This window comes from Mastigoproctus giganteus, chromosome 14 (assembly GCF_048544385.1).
Source record: "Mastigoproctus giganteus isolate SK-2022 chromosome 14, ASM4854438v1, whole genome shotgun sequence".
Classification (NCBI taxonomy): Eukaryota; Metazoa; Arthropoda; class Arachnida; order Uropygi; family Thelyphonidae; genus Mastigoproctus; species Mastigoproctus giganteus.
Window position 1 is genome coordinate 91,151,087 of NC_143588.1, and position 7,144 is coordinate 91,158,230.

Below are 7,144 nucleotides of genomic sequence, written 5' to 3' on the forward strand. Positions count from 1 at the left end.
TGGACGTATCGTTGGAAAGCTAACGAATTTAGAAAGAGAAATATTAAGATAGGAAAAAAATTTCGGAAACAGAAATGTGTTCATTTGAAAATTCGCATTAATTCGCATCTGGTTTCAAGTTATTAGCCGAATGGTGCAAGGAAGCCTGAGGGTTAGGCTGCACCAGCCAAAAAAAAAAAAAAAATTGAGTACCAAAAGAGAGAGAGAAATAAAACGGGATTCATTAAAAAACGGAATGATGATTATATTCAGCTGAGGACCCTGGGCACACAAAGCCCATACTCACAGAGTGAGCCCCTGGGGTTGTTGTATTAAAAATTATATATCCCACTTTAGTCATCAAAGACCAATATTTCAGTACGCGATATGTAATTATTGTTATTAATAAAATAAAAGAAAAATATCGTTATATTATTATCCATGAATTTTATTAATATCTGAAAATTTGAAATGTTTTTAACTCCTGCCGATGACTCTTAAATGTGCAACAGGTTAAATGTTACCTGCAGGATACATTAATAAGTGCCTGGTACTGAATTATTTTATTTATTTATTTTTTGAAATAGGCTATGAAAGACTATTTTAACGTACAAGGTTCACAAGTTCCATGACGGATTTCACTGCTCACATGTCAAAGCAACTAGGAGCACGAACCCGTGTCAACTGATCTACATAACTGCTTCCTTTTACGAGAATATTACGTATCGTAGGTCGTTCGCACGTAGTTGTGTTGGAGAATTCTGTTGTTATTGGTTTTATGAGCATCGGCAAGGCCACATTCCTCTAGACGGTAAACCAAGAATTTCAGGAAGAAAAAACCATTCCATCCTCGCCCGAGGCCAACTAACTCAGCCGTGTTGTGAAGAAGGCCCATAAAAATCATCGACGGGATTCGAACTCACGCCTTTTCCACCCGGACTATGGAGGACGGCGATCTTACCAACACTTCAATATACCGATGATCGTAATAAAAAAATTATAGCGGGACTTCACTTATCCGAAACGTCGATTATGCGAGTTAGTGAAGAAACCCCAATACATCAGCTATACGCTCACACAAATAACTTTGTTTTAAATATTTTAATAAACGAAATTTAACTTAAAACTACTAAGGCTGAACTTGCTTTTGTTTAGCAACGTCAGGAGATAAAATCTCTTTATATTTTAAGTTAGTTTGTTAAAATTTCGTTATTTTAGTGATGAACTACGATTTAACCGTTTTCAAAATACGGAGTGTGATAAAAAAGTTCGGAGACTGACACAACAGGGTGTCTTAAAAATATTGGTACGAATATGTAGGGGATGTAAGCAACACATAAAGGAGTGTGAATAGCATAGTGACCCATAACCGGAAACGTCACCGTAAGTCGGTACACGGCGCTGTTCATCAGTTCGCGAGACGGAAAATTTCTGGTTTACTCATTCAAGCAGTAGTCGCCGCACGAAGAGCATGCATCGATAAACAAACTGTGAGCTGGCAGACATACTCCTAGTGTATGGATTAGCAGAGGACCCGCACGGTGTGCGCCCCCAAGCGGTAGAACATTGCTTTGCAATAAATGTGTGGGCAGGTATGGTCGGTGACTGCTCAGTCGGCCCATACCTGTTACCATCCCGCATGAACTCCGCTAAATATCGACTCTTTCTTGAACAAGTTCTTCCAGGGTTACTTGTAGTAGTAACCCTGGAAGAACTTGCCCGTTGCCTGGCCCCCACGCTCACCTGATTTATCCAGCCTTGATTTCTTTCTGTGGGGGCCCTCAAATCTATCTTGTATGAATCGCCTGTGGAGACGGAAATGGATCTCGTGGCGAGACTCGTCTGCGCTGCTGCTACTGTCAAACAAACTCCAGGTGTGTTCGACCGTGTCCGCCAATCCATGCTGCGTCGGTGTCACGCATGCATCGCGTCTCCTGGTGGAACCTTCGAGCATCTGTTGTAACATCATGAAATGCATCCATCTCGTACTCCATTGTTAATATTATGTCAAATAAATGTTTGCCACTAATTACTGTCTTGTGTCATTTCTGCTTCTTGTGCCTCTGCTACTACTTTCCAGTGACGTTTCCAGTTATGGGTTCCTACGCGATTCACATTCCTTTAGATGTTACCTACCTTCCCTAAACATTTGTACCGAGATTTTTGAGACATCCTGTACATCTTGACATTACAGAGTGGTAGCGACTTGAAACTTGTCACGACATCTTTGACAAATCATTTGTATGTAGAAAGGCGCGAATCACGCTTTTACCTGGTCAACATGGACTACGTTGAAAAGAAGTAATCCTATGTATTTTGTTCCATATTAAAATGCGTGATTTTACTTATTTCGTTATGAATTTTTTCCGCATAGTGAAACTGTGAAACGATTTGATCACAGCTTGTAAGGGAAAGTAAGACCAGTTTTTCTCTTCAAAGTCTCACCTTTTTCCGGCCTTTTTGGGTAAGACAGATGGTAGAGTCGCCGTCCTCCCCACACCGCGAGAGAGTTCGAGTCCCATCAACCACGTGAGGAAAGGACACTTTATGGGCCTTTTTCAAAGCGTGGCTGAGTTAATCGGTCTCAAGCGTGTGTACCATGGTTTTTTCTCCCAGAAACTCGAGTTTTTCGTCCAGTAAACAGAAAAACGACCACAGAAGGCACGCAATTACAAATAGTATATAGAGCAATATGGCTGTTATGATAACCTATTTTTGTTACATTGATTTTGATATATAACCCTGTTATAACAACCTATTTTTGATACATTTCATTTGCATACGGTCATGCTTTACTAGTAGTTTGTGCGACTGATCAATTCATGTAGAATTGCATGTCTGCGATCAGTTTATTCTTGAATTCACTGCCATCTCTATTGTTGGTAATCCACTGACGTCATGTTTTGTTAGAGAGGGATTGAAGTGTCTTGAGAAAAATTTCCGGACTACCTCCCTAAAAAATTATCAAATCAAAAAATTGCTTAGAGTGTTACAAGTGAAGAATTTAATTATTCGGGTGGCCAAAACTAAAAATCAAACTATTATATTTTGGCCACCCGAATAAATTAATTCATCTGCCGTTCTGTCTTACGTCTGTTAATCGCGTGTGTTTTCTGGTCGATTTGCCTTTTTTGCTGGATGAAAAACCCTAGTCTATGTACAACTGAGACCGAATAACTCAGCCACAGAATGAAAAAAGCCCATTAAACTTCCTCGAGTCATAGACGGGATTCGAGCTCGGGCCTTTTCCACCCGGTGTGGGAAAGTCTACCGGCGCAAACTGGTTTGAACAACAACATATATATTCCACTTTTCATGCAGTTTAAAATGACCTTATACTCTCTTGGGAAGCACATTTGGTAGGATCGCCGTTCTCGATAAGGGAAGGAATTTTTATGGGCCTTTTTCTTAACGTGGCTGAGTTAGTCGGTCGCAGGAAACAAGGTTTTTCCTCCCAAAAAATCTGGGTTTTCATCCAGCAAAACAGAAATGGTGATGCAGCTTGGTCGCAAATGCTCCTAAAACCCCAAAACATTAAATTTATATTTATCGTGTCAGTGTGAAACTTCTAGTAGCAACCAAAATTTTGATGTAAGGATATTTCGTGCATTTTGGTTGCTGGAGGCATTGACATTTAAAACTTATTGATAAGGTTCTGGATACAGAGCCTTATCAATAAGGCTCTGTAACCAGAACCAGTATAAAATATGACATATTTTTCAAATAATTGCATTATCGGTGTTGTTTGAAATTTTTGTGAAATTTTTAGAAAAAGCTCAAATTGATCCAGATTCAAACACTGAAAAAACTGGTGACTTGACTTTACAAATATCGGACCCAACACATCCGCCATGTGTGTATTAAAAACTCAAGATAACAGGTTATTAACCATAGAAAATCCCTTGTATTATGACATTATGATGTGGTCTAAACCTATTGAAATCGCCAATCTTATGTGTGATTTCAATTTGCCTCTAATTGATTGGAGTGAAAGGGAAGGAAACTAGACATGGGGAACAAAATTTTTAAATGAACTACGACTGTTATTTGTAGTTTATAGCCCGAGTTCGAAAGAATATCCTAGACCTTATCATCACTCATGAATCAGATGACATAACAGGGCTGACAGTAGACGAACCCGTAGCAGAATGTAGTAGTAGTAGTAGTAGTAGTAGTAGTGGCACTTGATGCAAGAAAGCAGTGTAGGAGCTTATGCAGCATCAGCCAAAAAAAAAAAAAAAAAAAAATCACACCATACCCTCCAATTGCCTGTCCAGTTCCTCCTTAAATTTATTTAACCTATCAACTTCCACAACGACAGATGGAAGTTTGTTCCAGCAATTAACCACCCGCTGGCTAAAGGCAAATTTCCGCACATCTATTCTACATCTATCCTTTCTTAATTTGAACTTATGTCCCCGTAGGTTCGTATTCTGAACAAGTGGGAGGATCCCATCAGAATTCAGCGTGCTCAACCCATTCAAGGCCTTATAGACCTCAATCAGATCACCGCGCAGGTGCCTAGTCTCCAGCCACTGCAATTTGCAGAACTTAAGCCTCTCTTGGTAAGAGGATCCCTTCATTCCCCTCACCAATCCTGTTGCTCTTCTCTGTACACGCTCAAGCAAATCTACATCCTTCCTAAAATGAGGCCTCCAGACCTGTACGCAGTACTCAAGGCGTGGCCTGACCATTGCCTTATACAGAGGGACAATCACCTCCTTTTCCCTGCTAGCAAAATTCCTATATATTATTGACAAAACCCCATGACCTGCCCTAGCAGCCTGTCTACATTGCTCAGAAAACTTCATATCTGACTGCACAATTACTCCCAGGTCTTTTTCATTTTCTACCACCTTAAGTGTAGTACCACACAGTTGGTACGTTTCTCTGGGGTTACTTCTACCCATATGCAGTACTTTGCATTTGTCAAGGTTAAACTTCAGTTGCCACTTCTTAGCCCATCTGCCCAAATTATCTAGATCCTGTTGCAGTAGCACACTGCCATTACTGTCATTAACAACCCTGCCAACCTTCGTGTCATCTGCAAACTTCGACATTAAGCCTGATATACCTTCATCAATATCATTGATAAATATACAAAACAACAGTGGCCCCAACACCGAACCCTGTGGGACTCCACTAATAACATTAGTCCACGAAGAGCAGCACCCATTGATTACCACCCTCTGTCTTCTCCCACTTAACCATCCTTTTATCCATTGTAGCAACTTACCCTTAATACCATTCTGCTCCAATTTGTACAGTAGTCTTCCATGCGCAACAGTGTCAAAAGCTTTCCTGAAATCCAAGTATATGATATCAAAATTATTTTTTGCATCCAGTTCCTTTGTGACCACATCATAATAACCAATCAAATTTGTCAGACAAGACTTTCCCTTAACAAACCCATGCTGTGTCTGAATTATTGCTGCAGTCTTGTCTAGATGATCCTGCAATGCATCTTTAACCAGTGACTCCATTATTTTACCCGGAACAGAAGTTAAACTAACTGGTCTGTAATTATTCGTGTCACCCTTCGAACCTCCTTTGTGAATTGGGGATACATTTGCACATCTCCAGTCCGTGGGAACCTCCCCTGAATCCAAGGATGCTCTCATCCTTGGATTCAGGATCCAAGGATGAGATCACGGAGTTGTACGGTGGATGATAAAGAGAGAGGTAAAAGGCAAAGGAATGAGTTTTAATTTCAGAAAAGGAAATTACGATGCCTTAAGGTACTATATGGCCTCTATTAACTGGGTAGATATCGCGCCGAGGACGAATATAATTAAACTGTGGTACGCTTTTAAAACATTAAAAAGGAAAAAAAAACACATACACACACATAAATATATAGGCACGTATAATGTCCAATTGGCATAATTGCAATGGCATTGAAATCCATTAGATTAAGACCCAAAGAATTGGAAGAGATGGAACGGCTGTCATCTGTTTTGGATAGAAAATCACACAAAAACAAGTTTGCGCGCTCCCGATAGAAGCAAAAGCATTAGCAATATTTTATTATTCTTAATATAATACTTATGTATTTTATTAGGATTATTTATTGTGTTTGGTAATGTTTTGGTTACAAATGTGTGTTCAATCTTGAGTGGTCGGCACATAACCCTCTTTTTCCCATAGGGCCTGTTGTTTATATTGCACGAGGGTTTCCAGGAACACAAGTATCGTGCTATACGAGGACTGACTGTACTTTTATAAATATGAATACAATTTGCTTATAATTACATTCATGTTTTGTCATATTTGAGTCTTCCATTATGGTGATTATTAGGAGTTTGGATTATCTGGACAAAAGTGTTTGTTTTGTCGTCCATTATTCAATTATAAAAGTCCTGTGTGGCCGCGTGGTCTGCACGATACATCGCCATCTACCACTCTTTCGGAGAGATGGGTTACATTTACGTCTAAGGGTGGAGGAATTTCTAAAATGCTCTTCGATCTCATGCAGTGGAAGAAGGATTTTCCCCGTGAGCTATTACGATTTTTTCGTAATAAATCGGCCAGTGAACACGCATTTTACAGATAAATATATGTAACGGATATAAGCGACAAGGTCAGGTGCCATCCAAATGCCCTCGTGGGTAGCCCAGTTGGTAAATATCACTTGTCCTCCTCACACCGGTTGGAAAAGATTTGAGTTCGAATACCGTCAATGAAGAGGAATTTTTATGAGCCTTTTTCACAACTTGGCTGAATTAGTCGATCTCATGCGAAGGTAGCATGATTTTTATCCCGGAAACTGGGGTTTTTCGTCCAGCAAACGGAAAATCGACCACAGAAAACACGCAATTTAGATACATTATACACAGAGCAGTATGGCCTAAGTTGGTTATGCGCCTAAAACTCTTCAACTAACCAGTAATCGAAATAATTTGAAAAATTTTCAGTTTCCTGTCCTATAAACAAGATTGCCTGCTATGCAAATTCAAAACAGCCCAATCGTTGTCGCATGTTTGGTTTTTAACAATTTTTTTAAATTATAGATATGACTTATTGTGTATTGTAAGAACGCAGTGACAGTGCGCGGTCGCGGAACTTTTTGGGCCACCAACCACGACCTTGATCCCAAACGCGACTTCGAAATAGTAGACCACTCACGACAGTTTCGCCACCGCCTATGGCTAGAGTCACTTAACAC